Below are 19,892 nucleotides of genomic sequence, written 5' to 3' on the forward strand. Positions count from 1 at the left end.
CGGGAGCGGTGCACGCTACGCACGCTTCTTGGCTAAGGTGCGGCATTCAGTTTTAGCAGGAATCCACCGTAAGCTGCTGCTTCCCTCTGTTCTAACCTGGGCCTACTGCTCGCATCTTTATAGCAGGGAACTAACTGTTAACGAAACAGATTGACTACGACGGAAGACAACTACGTGGGTGATCAGGGAGAGCAGCTTCGAATGTAAAGAAGCACAGCGACAAGGCGGCTGAACAGTTCGGGAGCGGTGCACGCTACGCACGCTTCTTGGCTAAGGTGCGGCATTCAGTTTTAGCAGGAATCCACCGTAAGCTGCTGCCTGCCTCTGCTCTAACCTGCGCCTACTTCTCGGACCTTTCTAGCAGGGAATTAACTGTTAACGAATCAGCCTGACTACGACAAAAGACAAATACGTGGGTGATCACTTAGAGCAGCTTCGAATGTAAAGAAGCACAGCGACAAGGCGGCTGAATAGTTTGCGAGCGGTGCACATTACGCACGCTTCTTGGCTAAGGTGCGGCATTCAGTTTTAGCAGGAATCCACCGTCAGCTGCTTCTTCCCTCTGCTCTGACATGCACCTACTGGTCGCACCTTTCTAGCAGGGAACTAACTGTTAACGAATCAGCTTGACTACGACGAAAGACAACTACGTGGGTGATCACGGAGAGCAGCTTCGGATGTAAAGAAGCACAGCGACAAGGCGGCTGAACAGTTCGGGAGCATGCACGCTACGCACGCTTCTTGGCTAAGGTGCGGCATTCAGTTTTAGCAGGAATCCACCGTAAGCTGCTGCCTGCCTCTGCTCTAACCTGCGCCTTCTTCTCGGACCTTTCTAGCAGGGAATAACTTGTTAATAAGCTTGACTACGACAAAAGACAACTACGTGGGTGATCACGGAGAGAAGCTTCGGATATAGAGAGGCACTGCGACAAGGCGGCTTAACCGTTCAGGAGCGGTGCACGCTACGCACGCTTCTTAGCTGAGGTGCGGCATTCAGTTTTAGCAGGAATCAACCATAGGCTGCTGATTACTCTCTCTAACCTGCGCCTACTGCTCGCACCTTTCTAGCATTGAACTAACTGTTAACGAATCAGCCTGACTACGACGAAAGACAAATACATGGATGATCACGGAGAGCAGCATCGCATGTAAAGAAGCACAGCGACAAGGCGGCTGAACAGCTAGGGAGCGGTGCACGCTACGCACGCTTCTTGACTAAGGTGCGGTATTCAGTTTAGCAGGAATCCACCGTAAGCTGCTGCCTGCCTCGGCTCTAACCTGCGCCTACTGCTCGCACCTTTCTAGCAGGGAACTAACAGTTAACGAATCAGCCTGACTACAACGAAAGACAACTACGTGGGTGATCACGGAGAGCAGCTTCGGATGTAAAGAGGCACTGCGACAAGGCGGCTTAACAGTTCAGGAGCGGTGCACGCTGCGCACGCTTAGCTGCGGTGCGGCATTCAGTTTTAGCAGGAATCCACCGTAAGCTGCTGCCTGCCTCTGCTCTAACCTGCGCCTACTTCTCGGACCTTTCTAGCAGGGAATTAACGGTTAACAAATAAGCCTGACTACGAAAAAAGACAACTACGTGGCTGATCACGGAAAGCAGATTCGGTGATAAAGAGGCACTGCGACAAGGCGGCTGAACAGATCGGGAGCGGTGCACGCTACGCACGCTTCTTGGCTAAGGTGCGGCATTCAGTTTTAGCAGGAATCCACCGTAAGCTGCTGCTTCCCTCTGTTCTAACCTGGGCCTACTGCTCGCATCTTTATAGCATGGAACTAACTGTTAACGAAACAGATTGACTACGACGGAAGACAACTACGTGGGTGATCAGGGAGAGCAGCTTCGAATGTAAAGAAGCACAGCGACAAGGCGGTTGAATAGCTAGGGAGCGGTGCACGCTACGCACGCTTCTTGACTAAGGCACGGTATTCAGTTTAGCAGGAATCCACCGTAAGCTGCTGCCTGCCTCTGCTCTAACCTGCGCCTACTTCTCGGACCTTTCTAGCAGGGAATTAACGGTTAACAAATAAGCCTGACTACGAAAAAAGACAACTACGTGGGTGATCACGGAAAGCAGATTCGGTGATAAAGAGGCACTGCGACAAGGCGGCTGAACAGATCGGGAGCGGTGCACGCTACGCACGCTTCTTGGCTAAGGTGCGGCATTCAGTTTTAGCAGGAATCCACCGTAAGCTGCTGCTTCCCTCTGTTCTAACCTGGGCCTACTGCTCGCATCTTTATAGCAGGGAACTAACTGTTAACGAAACAGATTGACTACGACGGAAGACAACTACGTGGGTGATCAGGGAGAGCAGCTTCGAATGTAAAGAAGCACAGCGACAAGGCGGTTGAATAGCTAGGAAGCGGTGCACGCTACGCACGCTTCTTGACTAAGGCACGGTATTCAGTTTAGCAGGAATCCACCGTAAGCTGCTGCCTGCGTCTGCTCTAACCTGCGCCTACTTCTCGGACCTTTCTAGCAGGGAATTAACTGTTAACAATAAGCCTGACTACGACAAAAGACAACTACATGGTTGATCACGGAGAGCAGCTTCGGTGATAAAGAGGCACTGCGACAAGGCGGCTGAACAGTTCGGGAGCGGTGCACGCTACGCACGCTTCTTGGCTAAGGTGCGGCATTCAGTTTTAGCAGGAATCCACCGTAAGCTGCTGCTTCCCTCTGTTCTAACCTGGGCCTACTGCTCGCACTTTATAGCAGGGAACTAACTGTTAACGAATCAGCCTGACTACGACGGAAGACAACTACGTGGGTGATCACGGAGAGCAGCTTCGGATGTAAAGAAGCACAGCGACAAGGCGGCTGAATAGTTTGCGAGCGGTGCACATTACGCACGCTTCTTGGCTAAGGTGCGGCATTCAGTTTTAGCAGGAATCCACCGTCAGCTGCTTCTTCCCTCTGCTCTGACATGCACCTACTGGTCGCACCTTTCTAGCAGGGAACTAACTGTTAACGAATCAGCTTGACTACGACGAAAGACAACTACGTGGGTGATCACGGAGAGCAGCTTCGGATGTAAAGAAGCACAGCGACAAGGCGGCTGAACAGTTCGGGAGCATGCACGCTACGCACGCTTCTTGGCTAAGGTGCGGCATTCAGTTTTAGCAGGAATCCACCGTAAGCTGCTGCCTGCCTCTGCTCTAACCTGCGCCTTCTTCTCGGACCTTTCTAGCAGGGAATTAACTGTTAATAAGCTTGACTACGACAAAAGACAACTACGTGGGTGATCACGGAGAGCAGCTTCGGATATAGAGAGGCACTGCGACAAGGCGGCTTAACCGTTCAGGAGCGGTGCACGCTACGCACGCTTCTTAGCTGAGGTGCGGCATTCAGTTTTAGCAGGAATCAACCATAGGCTGCTGATTACTCTCTCTAACCTGCGCCTACTGCTCGCACCTTTCTAGCATTGAACTAACTGTTAACGAATCAGCCTGACTACGACGAAAGACAAATACATGGATGATCACGGAGAGCAGCATCGCATGTAAAGAAGCACAGCGACAAGGCGGCTGAACAGCTAGGGAGCGGTGCACGCTACGCACGCTTCTTGACTAAGGTGCGGTATTCAGTTTAGCAGGAATCCATCGTAAGCTGCTGCCTCCCTCGGCTCTAACCTGCGCCTACTGCTCGCACCTTTCTAGCAGGGAACTAACAGTTAACGAATCAGCCTGACTACAACGAAAGACAACTACGTGGGTGATCACGGAGAGCAGCTTCGGATGTAAAGAGGCACTGCGACAAGGCGGCTTAACAGTTCAGGAGCGGTGCACGCTACGCACGCTTAGCTGCGGTGCGGCATTCAGTTTTAGCAGGAATCCACCGTAAGCTGCTGCCTGCCTCTGCTCTAACCTGCGCCTACTTCTCGGACCTTTCTAGCAGGGAATTAACGGTTAACAAATAAGCCTGACTACGAAAAAAGACAACTACGTGGCTGATCACGGAAAGCAGATTCGGTGATAAAGAGGCACTGCGACAAGGCGGCTGAACAGATCGGGAGCGGTGCACGCTACGCACGCTTCTTGGCTAAGGTGCGGCATTCAGTTTTAGCAGGAATCCACCGTAAGCTGCTGCTTCCCTCTGTTCTAACCTGGGCCTACTGCTCGCATCTTTATAGCAGGGAACTAACTGTTAACGAAACAGATTGACTACGACGGAAGACAACTACGTGGGTGATCAGGGAGAGCAGCTTCGAATGTAAAGAAGCACAGCGACAAGGCGGTTGAATAGCTAGGGAGCGGTGCACGCTACGCACGCTTCTTGACTAAGGCACGGTATTCAGTTTAGCAGGAATCCACCGTAAGCTGCTGCCTGCGTCTGCTCTAACCTGCGCCTACTTCTCGGACCTTTCTAGCAGGGAATTAACTGTTAACAATAAGCCTGACTACGACAAAAGACAACTACATGGTTGATCACGGAGAGCAGCTTCGGTGATAAAGAGGCACTGCGACAAGGCGGCTGAACAGTTCGGGAGCGGTGCACGCTACGCACGCTTCTTGGCTAAGGTGCGGCATTCAGTTTTAGCAGGAATCCACCGTAAGCTGCTGCTTCCCTCTGTTCTAACCTGGGCCTACTGCTCGCACTTTATAGCAGGGAACTAACTGTTAACGAATCAGCCTGACTACGACGGAAGACAACTACGTGGGTGATCACGGAGAGCAGCTTCGGATGTAAAGAAGCACAGCGACAAGGCGGCTGAACAGTTCTGGAGAGATGCACGTTAGGCACGCTTCTCGGCTATGGTGCGGCATTCAGTTTTATCAGAAATCCACCGTCAGCTGACCGTTGACTCCTAGGGAAATCGAATGCGGCACCTTAGCCCGAAAGCGGCGTAAATTGCACCACCGCTGAGCTGTTTAGCCGCCTAGTCCCTGTGCCTATTTGTATACGAACCTGCCCTCCGTCATCACCCCTGTAGTTTTTTCACTGTTGTCAAGCTGATGCGTTGGTTGACATTTCCCTGGTATAAAGTTGCGAGCAGCAACGACGGTAACAGCAGTGTTGCGAAGCAGCTGACGGCTGACTCCTAGGGAAATTGAATGCGGCACCTAAGCTCGAAAGCGGCGTCAATTGCACCATCGCTGAGCTGTTTAGCCGCCTAGTCCCTGTGCCTATACATATAAGAACCTGCCCTCCGTCATCACCCATGTAGTTTTTCACTGTTGTCTAGCTGATGCGTTGGTTGACAGTTCCCTGGTATAAAGTTGCGAGCAGCAACGATGGTAACAGCAGAGCTGCGAAGCAGCTGACGGCTGACTAATAGGGAAATTGAACGCGGCACCTTAGCCCGATAGCGACGTCATTTGCACCATCGCTGAGCTGTTTAGCCGCCTAGTCCCTGTGCCTATACATATAAGAACCTGCCCTCCGTCATCACCCATGTAGTTCTTTCACTGTTGTCTAGATGATGCGTTGGTTGACAGTTCCCTGGTATAAAGTTGCGAGCAGCAACGACGGTAACAGCAGAGGTGCGAAGCAGCTGACGGCTGACTCCTAGGGAAATTGAATGTGGCACCTTAGCCCGAAAGCGGCGTAAATTGCACCACCGCTGAGCTGTTTAGCCGCCTAGTCCCTGTGATATTTGTATACGAACCTGCCCTTCGTCCTCAGTCGTGCAGTTCTTGCACTGTTGTCTAGCTGATGCGTTCATTGACAGTTCAATGGTATAAAGTTGCGAGCAGCAACGACGGTAACAGGAGAAGTGCGTAGCAGCTGACGGCTGACTCCTAGGGAAAATGAAAGCGGCACATTGGCCTGAAAGCGGCGTCAATTGCACCACCCCTGAGCTGTTTAGCCGCCTAGTCCCTGTGCCAATATGTATAAGAACCTGCCCTCCGTCATCACCTGTGTAGTTCTTTCACTATTCTCAAGCTGATCCGTTGATTGACAGTTCCCTGGAATAAAGTTGCGAGCAGCAACGACGGTAACAGGAGAGGTGCGAAGCATCTGACGGCTGATTACTCGGGAAATTGAATGCGGCACCTTAGCCTGAAAGCAGCGTCAATTGCACCACCCCTGAGCTGTTTAGCCGCCTAGTCCCTGTGCCTATATGTATAAGAACCTGCCCTCCGTCATCACCCGTGTAGTTCTTTCACTGTTGTCTAGCTGATGCGTTGGTTGACAGTTCCCTGGTTTGAAGCTGCGAGCAGCAACGACGGTAACAGCAGAGGTGCGAAGCACCTGACGGCTGATCGTAGGGAAATTGAATGCGCACCTTAGCCCGAAAGCGGCGTCAGTTGCACCATCGCTGAGCTGTTTAGCCGCCTAGTCCCTGTGGCTATATATATGAACCTGCCTTCCGTCATCACCCGTGTAGTTATTTCACAGTTGTCTAGCTGATGCCTTGATTGACAGTTCACTGGTATAATGTTGCGAGCAGCAACGACGGTAACAGCAGAGGTGCGAAGCAGCTGACGGATGATTCCAAGGGAAATTGTATGCTGTGCCTTAGCCCGAAAGCGGCGTAAATTGCACCACCGCTGAGCTGAATAGCCCCCTAGTCCCTGTGCCTATATATAAGAACCTGCCCTCCGTCATCACCCGTGTAGTTCTTTCACTGTTGTCTAGCTGATGCGTTGGTTGACACTTCCCTGGTATAACGTTGCGAGCAGCAACGACGGTAAAAGCAGAGGTGCGAAGCAGCTGATGGCTGACTCCTAGGGAAATTGAAGGCGGCACCATAGCCCGAAAGCGGCGTAAATTGCACCACCGCTGAGCTGAATAGCCCGCTAGTCCCTGTGCCTATATATAAGAACCTGCCCTCCGTCATCACCCGTGTAGTTCTTTCACTGTTGTCTAGCTGATGCGTTGGTTGACAGTTCCCTGGTATAACGTTGCGAGCAGCAACGACGGTAAAAGCAGAGGTGCGAAGCAGCTGATGGCTGACTCCTAGGGAAATTGAATGCGGCACCATAGCTCGAAAGCGGCGTAAATTGCACCACCGCTTAGCTGTTTAGCCGCCTAGTCCCTGTGCTATTTGTATACGAACCTGCCCTCCGTCCTCACTCGTGTAGTTCTTGCACTGTTGCCTAGCTGATGCGTTCATTGACAGTTCCCTGGCATAAAGTTGCGAGAATCAACGACGATAACAGCAGAGGTGCGAAGCAGCTGACCATTGACTCCTAGGGAAATCGAAAGCGGCATCTTAGCCTGAAAGCGGCGTAAATTGCACCACCGCTGAGCTGTTTAGCCTCCTAGTCCCTGTGAGTATTTTTATACGAACCTGCCCTCCGTCATCACCCGTGTAGTTCTTTCACTGTTGTCTAGCTGATGCGTTGGTTGACAGTTCCCTGGTATAAAGTTGCGAGCAGCAACGATGGTAACAGCAGAGGTGCGAAGCAACTGACGGCTGACTCCAAGGGAAATTGAATGCGGCACCTTGGCCCGAAAGCGGCGTAAATTGCACCATCGCTGAGCTGTTTAGCCGCCTAGTCCCTGTGCCTATATATATGAACCTGCCTTCCGTCATCACCCGTGTAGTTCTTTCACAGTTGTCTAGCTGATGCCTTGATTGACAGGTCACTGGTATAAAGTTGCGGGCAGCAACGACGGTAACAGCAGAGGTGCGAAGCAGCTGACGGCTGATTCCTAGGGAAATTGAACGCGGCACCTTAGCCCGAAAGTGACGTCATTTGCACCATCGCTGAGCTGTTTAGCCGCCTAGTCCCTGTGCCTATATATATATAAGAAATTGCCCTCCGTCATCACCCATGTGGTTCTTTCACTGTTGTCTAGCTGATGCGTTGGTTGATAGTTCCCTGGTATAAAGTTGCGAGCAGCAACGACGGTAACAGCAGAGGTGCGAAGCAGCTGACGGCTGACTCCTAGGGAAATTGAATGCGGCACCTTAGCCTGAAAGCGGCGTAAATTGCACCACCGCTAAGCTGTTTAGCCGCCTAGTCCCTGTGCTATTTGTATACAAACCTGCCCTCCGTCATCATCCGTGTAGTTCTTTCACTGTTGTCTAGCTGATACGTTGGTTGACAGTTCCCTGGTATAAAGTTGCGGGCAGCAACGACGGTAACAGCAGAGTTGCGAAGCAGCTGACGGCTGGCTCCTAGGGAAATTGAATGCTGCACCTTGGCCTGAAAGCGGCGTCAATTGCACCACCCCTGAGCTGTTTAGCCGCCTTGTCCCTGTGCCTATATGTATAAGAACCTGCCCTCCGTCATCACCTGTGTAGTTCTTTCACTGTTGTCTAGCTGATGCGTTGGTTGACAGTTCCCTGGTTTGAAGCTGCGAGCAGCAACGACGGTAACAGCAGAGGTGCGAAGCACCTGACGGCTGATCGTAGGGAAATTGAATGCGCACCTTAGCCCGAAAGCGGCGTCAATTGCACCATCGCTGAGCTGTTTAGCCGCCTAGTCCCTGTGGCTATATATATGAACCTGCCTTCCGTCATCACCCGTGTAGTTATTTCACAGTTGTCTAGCTGATGCCTTGATTGACAGTTCACTGGTATAAAGTTGCGAGCAGCAACGACGGTAACAGCAGAGGTGCGAAGCAGCTGACGGATGATTCCAAGGGAAATTGAATGCTGCGCCTTGGCCCGAAAGCGGCGTAAATTGCACCACCGCTGAGCTGAATAGCCCCCTAGTCCCTGTGCCTATATATAGGAACCTGCCCTCCGTCATCACCCGTGTAGTTCTTTCACTGTTGTCTAGATGAGGCGTTGATTGACAGTTCCCTGGTATAAAATTGCGAGCAGCAACGACGGTAACAGCAGAGGTGCGAAGCAGCTGACCATTGACTCCTAGGGAAATCGAATGCGGCGTAAATTGCACCACCGCTGAGCTGTTTAGCCGCTTAGTCCCTGTGCCTATTTGTATACGAACCTGCCCTCCGTCATCACCTGTGTAGTTCTTTCACTGTTGTCTAGCTGATGCGTTGGTTGACAGTTCCCTGGTATAAAGTTGCGAGTAGCAACGATGGTAACAGCAGAGGTGCGAAGCAGCTGACGGCTGGCTCCTAGGGAAATTGAATGCGGCACCTTGGCCTGAAAGCGGCGTCAATTGCACCTCCCCTGAGCTGTTTAGCCGCCTTGTCCCTGTGCCTATATGTATAAGAACCTGCCCTCCGTCATCACCTGTGTAGTTCTTTCACTATTGTCTAGCTGATCCGTTGGTTGATAGTTCCCTGGAATAAAGTTGCGAGCAGCAACGACGGTAACAGCAGAGGTGCGAAGCATCTGACGGCTGACTACTAGGGAAATTGAATGCGGCACCTTAGACCGAAAGCGGCGTCAATTGCACCACCGCTGAGCTGTTTAGCCGCCTAGTCCCTGTGCTTATTTGTATACGAACCTGCCCTCCGTCATCACCCATGTAGTTCTTTCACTGTTGTCTAGCTGATGCGTTGGTTGACAGTTCCCTGGTATAAAGTTGCGAGCAGCAACGACGGTAAAAGCAGAGGTGCGAAGCAGCTGATGGCTGACTCCTAGGGAAATTGAATGCGGGACCTTAGCCCGAAAGCGGCGTAAATTGCACCACCGCTGAGCTGTTTAGCCGCCTAGTCCCTGTGCTATTTGTATACGAACCTGCCCTCCGTCCTCACTCGTGTAGTTCTTGCACTGTTGTCTGGCTGATGCGTTCATTGACAGTTCCCTGGTATAAAGTTGTGAGCAGCAACGACGGTAACAGCAGAAGTGCGTAGCAGCTGACCATTGACTCCTAGGGAAATCGAATGCGGCACCTTAGCCTGAATGCGGCGTAAATTGCACCACCGCTGAGCTGTTTAGCCGCTTAGTCCCTGTGCCTATTTGTATACGAACCTGCCCTCCGTCATCACCCGTGTAGTTCTTTCACTGTTGTCTAGCTGATGTGTTGGTTGACAGTTCCCTAGTATAAAGTTGCGAGCAGCAACGATGGTAACAGCAGAGGTGCGAAGCAGCTGACGGCTGACAACTAGGGAAATTGAACGCGGCACCTTAGCCCGAAAGCGACGTCATTTGCACCATCGCTGAGCTGTTTAGCCGCCTAGTCCCTGTGCCTATATAAATAAGAACCTGCCCTCCGTCATCACCCATGTAGTTTTTTCATTGTTGTCTAGCTGATTCGTTGGTTGACAGTTCCCTGGTATAACGTTGCGAGCAGCAACGACGGTAAAAGCAGAGGTGCGAAGCAGCTGATGGCTGACTCCTAGGGAAATTGAATGCGGCACCATAGCCCGAAAGCGGCGTAAATTGCACCACCGCTTAGCTGTATAGCCGCCTAGTCCCTGTGCTATTTGTATACGAACCTGCCCTCCGTCCTCACTTGTGTAGTTCTTGCACTGTTGTCTAGCTGATGCGTTCATTGACAGTTCCCTGGTATAAAGTTGCGAGAAGCAACGACGGTAACAGCAGAACTGCGTAGCAGCTGATGGCTGACTCCTAGAGAAATTGAATGCGGCACCTTGGCCTGAAAGCGGCGTCAATTGCACCACCCCTGAGCTGTTTAGCCGCCTAGTCCCTGTGCCTATATGTATAAGAACCTGCCCTCCGTCATCACCCGTGTAGTTCTTTCACTGTTGTCTAGCTGAGGCGTTCATTGACAGTTCCCTGGCATAAAGTTGCGAGAAGCAACGACGGTAACAGCAGAGGTGCGAAGCAGCTGACCATTGACTCCTAGGGAAATCGAAAGCGGCACCTTAGCCTGAAAGCGGCGTAAATTGCTCCACCGCTGAGCTGTTTAGCCTCCTAGTCCCTGTGCCTATTTGTATACGAACCTGCCCTCCGTCATCACCCGTGTAGTTCTTTCACTGTTGTCTAGGTGATGCGTTGGGTGACAGTTCCCTGGTATAAAGTTGCGAGCAGCAACGATGGTAACAGCAGAGGTGCGAAGCAGCTGACGGCTGACTCCTAGGGAAATTGAATGCGGCACCTTGGCCCGAAAGCGGCGTAAATTGCACCATCGCTGAGCTGTTTAGCCGCCTAGTCCCTGTGCCTATATATATATAAGAAATTGCCCTCCGTCATCACCCATGTAGTTCTTTCACTGTTGTCTAGCTGATGCGTTGGTTGACAGTTCCCTGGTATAAAGTTGCGAGCAGCAACGACGGTAACAGCAGAGGTGCGAAGCAGCTGACGACTGACTCCTAGGGAAATTGAATGCGGCACCTTAGCCCGAAAGCGGCGTAAATTGCACCACCGCTGAACTGTTTAGCCGCCTAGTCCCTGTGCTATTTGTATACAAACCTGCCCTCCGTCATCATCCGTGTAGTTCTTTCACTGTTGTCTAGCTGATGCGTTGGTTGACAGTTCCCTGGTATAAAGTTGCGAGCAGCAACGATGGTAACAGCAGAGGTGCGAAGCAGCTGATGGCTGACTCCTAGGGAAATTGAATGCGGCACCTTGGCCTGAAAGCGGCGTCAATTGTACCACCCCTGAGCTGTTTAGCCGCCTTGTCCCTGTGCCTATATGTATAATAATAATAATAATAATAATAATAATAATAATAATAATAATAATAATAATAATAACTTTATTTGCATCACACGTACATGATGCCGGAGGCCAGCAGAAAAAGCTGTCATTAAGGCAGCTTGACAAGGCCGCAGGCCCCCACATTGGCAACTACAGGTAGCGGTCAGCAACCACAAAACAAATGCATGAAAGTGTGAAACCGCAAACAAAAGCTGTACATTGAAAAAAAGGAAGTTTCCACGAAAACCTGACTGCAACAAGAGGGCACACACTTTCAACAAATCTCATCGCCGGAGATATATAGACAGCATAGCAAAATGAAAGTGACGCTTTGAGATAGAATATTGTGAGACTATTTTGTTGTTCTTATTTTTAGTTCGTAAAGTAGTGGCGAAGTTTCTTGAAAGTAATATTTTCGGGTTGTATGTTTTTCTTATGCAACGTATTTAAAAGCCTTGGTAACCGGTTTTTTAACATTTGTAATCCATATGTTGTCCTACATGTTTCAACTTTCCACCTCTCAAAATTTCGCGTGTTGTATGCTTTAGGATGACTACTTATGTTGGCTATCTGACGCAAGAAACAAGTACCGTCATCACCCGTGTAGTTCTTTCACTGTTGTCTAGCTGATGCATTGGTTGACAGTTCCCTGGTATAAAGTTGCGAGCAGCAACGATGGTAACAGCAGAGTTGCGAAGCAGCTGACGGCTGGCTCCTAGGGAAATTGAATGCGGCACATTGGCTTGAAAGCGGCGTCAATTGTACCACCCCTGAGCTGTTTAGCCGCCTTGTCCCTGTGCCTATATGTATAAGAACCTGCCCTCCGTCATCACCCGTGTAGTTCTTTCACTGTTGTCTAGCTGATGCGTTGGTTGACAGTTCCCTGGTATAAAGTTGCGAGCAGCAACGATGGTAACAGCAGAGGTGCGAAGCAGCTGACGGCTGGCTCCTAGGGAAATTGAATGCGGCACCTTGGCCTGAAAGCGGCGTCAATTGTACCACCCCTGAGCTGTTTAGCCGCCTTGTCCCTGTGCCTATATGTATAAGAACCTGCCCTCCGTCATCACCCGTGTAGTTCTTTCACTGTTGTCTAGCTGATGCGTTGGTTGACAGTTCCCTGGTATAAACTTGCGAGCAGCAACGATGGTAACAGCAGAGTTGCGAAGCAGCTGACGGCTGGCTCCTAGGGAAATTGAATGCGGCACCTTGGCCTGAAAGCGGCGTCAATTGTACCACCCCTGAGCTGTTTAGCCGCCTTGTCCCTGTGCCTATATGTATAAGAACCTGCCCTCCGTCATCACCCGTGTAGTTCTTTCACTGTTGTCTAGCTGATGCGTTGGTTGACAGTTCCCTGGTATAAAGTTGCGAGCAGCAACGATGGTAACAGCAGAGGTGCGAAGCAGCTGACGGCTGACTACTAGGGAAATTGAACGCGGCACCTTAGCCCGAAAGCGACTTCATTTGCACCACCGCTGAGCTGTTTAGCCGCCTAGTCCCTGTGCTTATTTGTATACGAACCTGCCCTCCGTCATCACCCATGTAGTTCTTTCACTGTTGTCTAGCTGATGCGTTGGTTGACAGTTCCCTGGTATAAAGTTGCGAGCAGCAACGACGGTAAAAGCAGAGGTGCGAAGCAGCTGATGGCTGACTCCTAGGGAAATTGAATGCGGCACCTTAGCCCGAAAGCGGCGTAAATTGCACCACCGCTGAGCTGTTTAGCCGCCTAGTCCCTCTGCTATTTGTATACGAACCGGCCCTCCGTCCTCACTCGTGTAGTTCTTGCACTGTTGTCCGGCTGATGCGTTCATTGACAGTTCCCTGGTATAAAGTTGCGAGCAGCAACGACGGTAACAGCAGAAGTGCGCAGCAGCTGACCATTGACTCCTAGGGAAATCGAATGCGGCACCTTAGCCTGAATGCGGCGTAAATTGCACCACCGCTGAGCTGTTTAGCCGCTTAGTCCCTGTGCCTATTTGTATACGAACCTGCCCTCCGTCATCACCCGTGTAGTTCTTTCACTGTTGTCTAGCTGATGCGTTGGTTGACAGTTCCCTGGTGTAAAGTTGCGAGCAGCAACGATGGTAACAGCAGAGGTGCGAAGCAGCTGACGGCTGACTACTAGGGAAATTGAACGCGGCACCTTAGCCCGAAAGCGACTTCATTTGCACCATCGCTGAGCTGTTTAGCCGCCTAGCCCTGTGCCTATATATATATAAGAAATTGCCCTCCGTCGTCACCCATGTAGTTCTTTCACTGTTGTCTAGTGATGCGTTGGTTGACAGTTCCCTGGTATAAAGTTGCGAGCAGCAACGACGGTAACAGCAGAGGTGCGAAGCAGCTGACGGCTGACTCCTAGGGAAATTGAATGCGGCACCTTAGCCCGAAAGCGGCGTAAATTGCACCACCACTGAGCTGTTTAGCCGCCTAGTCCCTGTGCTATTTGTATACAAACCTGCCCTCCATCATCATCCGTGTAGTTCTTTCACTGTTGTTAGCTGATGCGTTGGTTGACATTACCCTGGTATAAAGTTGCGAGCAGCAACGACGGTAACAGCAGAGTTGCGAGGCAGCTGACGGCTGACTCCTAGGGAAATTGAATGCGGCACCTTGGCCTGAAAGCGGCGTCAATTGCAAGACCCCTGAGCTGTTTAGCCGCCTTGTCCTTGTGCCTATATGTATAAGAACCTGCCCTCCGTCATCACCTGTGTAGGTCTTTCACTATTGTCTAGCTGATCCGTTGATTGACAGTTCCCTGGAATAAAGTTGCGAGCAGCAACGACGGTAACAGCAGAAGTGCGTAGCAGCTGACGGCTGACTCCTAGGGAAATTTAATGCGCACCTTAGCCCGAAAGCGGCGTCAATTGCACCATCGCTGAGCTGTTTAGCCGTCTATTTCGTGTGCTATTTGTATACGAACCTGCCCTCCGTCATCACCCGTGTAGTTCTTTCACTGTTGTCTAGTGATGCGTTGGTTGACAGTTCCCTGGTATAAAGTTGCGAGCAGCAACGACGGTAACAGCAGAGTTGCGAAGCAGCTAACGGCTGGCTCCTAGGGAAATTGAATGCGGCACCTTGGCCTGAAAGCGGCGTCAATTGCACCTCCCCTGAGCTGTTTAGCCGCCTTGTCCCTGTGCCTATATGTATAAGAACCTGCCCTCCGTCATCACCTGTGTAGTTCTTTCACTATTGTCTAGCTGATCCGTTGGTTGATAGTTCCCTGGAATAAAGTTGCGAGCAGCAACGACGGTAACAGCAGAGGTGCGAAGCATCTGACGGCTGACTACTAGGGAAATTGAATGCGGCACCTTAGACCGAAAGCGGCGTCAATTGCACCACCGCTGAGCTGTTTAGCCGCCTAGTCCCTGTGCTTATTTATATACGAACCTGCCCTCCGTCATCACCCATGTAGTTCTTTCACTGTTGTCTAGCTGATGCGTTGGTTGACAGTTCCCTGGTATAAAGTTGCGAGCAGCAACGACGGTAAAAGCAGAGGTGCGAAGCAGCTGACGGCTGACTAATAGGGAAATTGAACGCGGCACCTTAGCCCGAAAGCGACGTCATTTGCACCATCGCTGAGCTGTTTAGCCGCCTTGTCCCTGTGCCTATATGTATAAGAACCTGCCCTCCGTCATCACCTGTGTAGTTCTTTCACTATTGTCTAGCTGATCCGTTGGTTGATAGTTCCCTGGAATAAAGTTGCGAGCAGCAACGACGGTAACAGCAGAGGTGCGAAGCATCTGACGGCTGACTACTAGGGAAATTGAATGCGGCACCTTAGACCGAAAGCGGCGTCAATTGCACCACCGCTGAGCTGTTTAGCCGCCTAGTCCCTGTGCTTATTTATATACGAACCTGCCCTCCGTCATCACCCATGTAGTTCTTTCACTGTTGTCTAGCTGATGCGTTGGTTGACAGTTCCCTGGTATAAAGTTGCGAGCAGCAACGACGGTAAAAGCAGAGGTGCGAAGCAGCTGACGGCTGACTAATAGGGAAATTGAACGCGGCACCTTAGCCCGAAAGCGACGTCATTTGCACCATCGCTGAGCTGTTTAGCCGCCTTGTCCCTGTGCCTATATGTATAAGAACCTGCCCTCCGTCATCACCTGTGTAGTTCTTTCACTATTGTCTAGCTGATCCGTTGGTTGATAGTTCCCTGGAATAAAGTTGCGAGCAGCAACGACGGTAACAGCAGAGGTGCGAAGCATCTGACGGCTGACTACTAGGGAAATTGAATGCGGCACCTTAGACCGAAAGCGGCGTCAATTGCACCACCGCTGAGCTGTTTAGCCGCCTAGTCCCTGTGCTTATTTATATACGAACCTGCCCTCCGTCATCACCCATGTAGTTCTTTCACTGTTGTCTAGCTGATGCGTTGGTTGACAGTTCCCTGGTATAAAGTTGCGAGCAGGAACGACGGTAAAAGCAGAGGTGCAAAGCAGCTGACGGCTGACTAATAGGGAAATTGAACGCGGCACCTTAGCCCGAAAGCGACGTCATTTGCACCATCGCTGAGCTGTTTAGCCGCCTTGTCCCTGTGCCTATATGTATAAGAACCTGCCCTCCGTCATCACCTGTGTAGTTCTTTCACTATTGTCTAGCTGATCCGTTGGTTGATAGTTCCCTGGAATAAAGTTGCGAGCAGCAACGACGGTAACAGCAGACGTGCGAAGCATCTGACGGCTGACTACTAGGGAAATTGAATGCGGCACCTTAGACCGAAAGCGGCGTCAATTGCACCACCGCTGAGCTGTTTAGCCGCCTAGTCCCTGTGCTTATTTATATACGAACCTGCCCTCCGTCATCACCCATGTAGTTCTTTCACTGTTGTCTAGCTGATGCGTTGGTTGACAGTTCCCTGGTATAAAGTTGCGAGCAGCAACGACGGTAAAAGCAGAGGTGCGAAGCAGCTGACGGCTGACTAATAGGGAAATTGAACGCGGCACCTTAGCCCGAAAGCGACGTCATTTGCACCATCGCTGAGCTGTTTAGCCGCCTTGTCCCTGTGCCTATATGTATAAGAACCTGCCCTCCGTCATCACCTGTGTAGTTCTTTCACTATTGTCTAGCTGATCCGTTGGTTGATAGTTCCCTGGAATAAAGTTGCGAGCAGCAACGACGGTAACAGCAGAGGTGCGAAGCATCTGACGGCTGACTACTAGGGAAATTGAATGCGGCACCTTAGACCGAAAGCGGCGTCAATTGCACCACTGCTGAGCTGTTTAGCCGCCTAGTCCCTGTGCTTATTTATATACGAACCTGCCCTCCGTCATCACCCATGTAGTTTTTTCATTGTTGTCTAGCTGATGCGTTGGTTGACAGTTCCCTGGTATAACGTTGCGAGCAGCAACGACGGTAAAAGCAGAGGTGCGAAGCAGCTGATGGCTGACTCCTAGGGAAATTGAATGCGGCACCATAGCCCGAAAGCGGCGTAAATTGCACCACCGCTTAGCTGTTTAGCCGCCTAGTCCCTGTGCTATTTGTATACGAACCTGCCCTCCGTCCTCACTTGTGTAGTTCTTGCACTGTTGTCTAGCTGATGCGTTCATTGACAGTTCCCTGGTATAAAGTTGCGAGAAGCAACGACGGTAACAGCAGAACTGCGTAGCAGCTGATGGCTGACTCCTAGAGAAATTGAATGCGGCACCTTGGCCTGAAAGCGGCGTCAATTGCACCGCCCCTGAGCTGTTTAGCCGCCTAGTCCCTGTGCCTATATGTATAAGAACCTGCCCTCCGTCATCACCCGTGTAGTTCTTTCACTGTTGTCTAGCTGAGGCGTTCATTGACAGTTCCCTGGCATAAACTTGCGAGAAGCAACGACGGTAACAGCAGAGGTGCGAAGCAGCTGACCATTGACTCCTAGGGAAATCGAAAGCGGCACCTTAGCCTGAAAGCGGCGTAAATTGCTCCACCGCTGAGCTGTTTATCCTCCTAGTCCCTGTGCCTATTTGTATACGAACCTGCCCTCCGTCATCACCCGTGTAGTTCTTTCACTGTTGTCTAGCTGATGCGTTGGTTGACAGTTCCCTGGTATAAAGTTGCGAGCAGCAACGATGGTAACAGCAGAGGTGCGAAGCAGCTGACGGCTGACTCCTAGGGAAATTGAATGCGGCACCTTGGCCCGAAAGCGGCGTAAATTGCACCATCGCTGAGCTGTTTAGCCGCCTAGTCCCTGTGCCTATATATATATAAGAAATTGCCCTCCGTCATCACCAGTGTAGTTCTTTCACTGTTGTCTAGCTGATGCGTTGGTTGACAGTTCTCTGGTATAAAGTTGCGAGCAGCAACGGCGGTAACAGTAGAGGTGCGAAGCAGCTGACGGCTGACTCCTAGGGAAATTGAATGCGGCACCTTGGCCCGAAAGCGGCGTAAATTGCACCATCGCTGAGCTGTTTAGCCGCCTAGTCCCTGTGCCTATATATATATAAGAAATTGCCCTCCGTCATCACCCATGTAGTTTTTTCATTGTTGTCTAGCTGATGCGTTGGTTGACAGTTCCCTGGTATAACGTTGCGAGCAGCAACGACGGTAAAAGCAGAGGTGCGAAGCAGCTGATGGCTGACTCCTAGGGAAATTGAATGCGGCACCATAGCCCGAAAGCGGCGTAAATTGCACCACCGCTTAGCTGTTTAGCCGCCTAGTCCCTGTGCTATTTGTATACGAACCTGCCCTCCGTCCTCACTTGTGTAGTTCTTGCACTGTTGTCTAGCTGATGCGTTCATTGACAGTTCCCTGGTATAAAGTTGCGAGAAGCAACGACGGTAACAGCAGAACTGCGTAGCAGCTGATGGCTGACTCCTAGAGAAATTGAATGCGGCACCTTGGCCTGAAAGCGGCGTCAATTGCACCGCCCCTGAGCTGTTTAGCCGCCTAGTCCCTGTGCCTATATGTATAAGAACCTGCCCTCCGTCATCACCCGTGTAGTTCTTTCACTGTTGTCTAGCTGAGGCGTTCATTGACAGTTCCCTGGCATAAACTTGCGAGAAGCAACGACGGTAACAGCAGAGGTGCGAAGCAGCTGACCATTGACTCCTAGGGAAATCGAAAGCGGCACCTTAGCCTGAAAGCGGCGTAAATTGCTCCACCGCTGAGCTGTTTATCCTCCTAGTCCCTGTGCCTATTTGTATACGAACCTGCCCTCCGTCATCACCCGTGTAGTTCTTTCACTGTTGTCTAGCTGATGCGTTGGTTGACAGTTCCCTGGTATAAAGTTGCGAGCAGCAACGATGGTAACAGCAGAGGTGCGAAGCAGCTGACGGCTGACTCCTAGGGAAGTTGAACGCGGCACCTTAGCCCGAAAGCGACGTCATTTGCACCATCGCTGAGCTGTTTAGCCGCCTAGTCCCGGTGCCTATATATATATAAGAAATTGCCCTCCGTCATCACCAGTGTAGTTCTTTCACTGTTGTCTAGCTGATGCGTTGGTTGACAGTTCTCTGGTATAAAGTTGCGAGCAGCAACGGCGGTAACAGTAGAGGTGCGAAGCAGCTGACGGCTGACTCCTAGGGAAATTGAATGCGGCACCTTGGCCCGAAAGCGGCGTAAATTGCACCATCGCTGAGCTGTTTAGCCGCCTAGTCCCTGTGCCTATATATATATAAGAAATTGCCCTCCGTCATCACCCATGTAGTTCTTTCACTGTTGTCTAGCTGATGCGTTGGTTGACAGTTCCCTGGTATAAAGTTGCGAGCAGCAACGACGGTAACAGCAGAGGTGCGAAGCAGCTGACGGCTGACTCCTAGGGAAATTGAATGCGGCACCTTAGCCCGAAAGCGGCGTAAATTGCACCACCGCTGAGATGTTTAGCCGCCTAGTCCCTGTGCTATTTGTAAACAAACCTGCCCTCCGTCATCATCCGTGTAGTTCTTTCGCTGTTGTCTAGCTGATGCGTTGGTTGACAGTTCCCTGGTATAAAGTTGCGAGCAGCAACAACGGTAAAAGCAGAGGTGCGAAGCAGCTGACGGCTGACTAATAGGGAAATTGAACGCGGCACCTTAGCCCGAAAGCGACGTCATTTGCACCATCGCTGAGCTGTTTAGCCGCCTTGTCCCTGTGCCTATATGTATAAGAACCTGCCCTCCGTCATCACCTGTGTAGTTCTTTCACTATTGTCTAGCTGATCCGTTGGTTGATAGTTCCCTGGAATAAAGTTGCGAGCAGCAACGACGGTAACAGCAGAGGTGCGAAGCATCTGACGGCTGACTACTAGGGAAATTGAATGCGGCACCTTAGACCGAAAGCGGCGTCAATTGCACCACCGCTGAGCTGTTTAGCCGCCTAGTCCCTGTGCTTATTTATATACGAACCTGCCCTCCGTCATCACCCATGTAGTTCTTTCACTGTTGTCTAGCTGATGCGTTGGTTGACAGTTCCCTGGTATAAAGTTGCGAGCAGCAACGATGGTAACAGCAGAGGTGCGAAGCAGCTGACGGCTGACTACTAGGGAAGTTGAATGCGGCACCTTGGCC

This window comes from Amblyomma americanum, chromosome 11 (assembly GCF_052857255.1).
Source record: "Amblyomma americanum isolate KBUSLIRL-KWMA chromosome 11, ASM5285725v1, whole genome shotgun sequence".
Taxonomy (NCBI): Eukaryota; Metazoa; Arthropoda; class Arachnida; order Ixodida; family Ixodidae; genus Amblyomma; species Amblyomma americanum.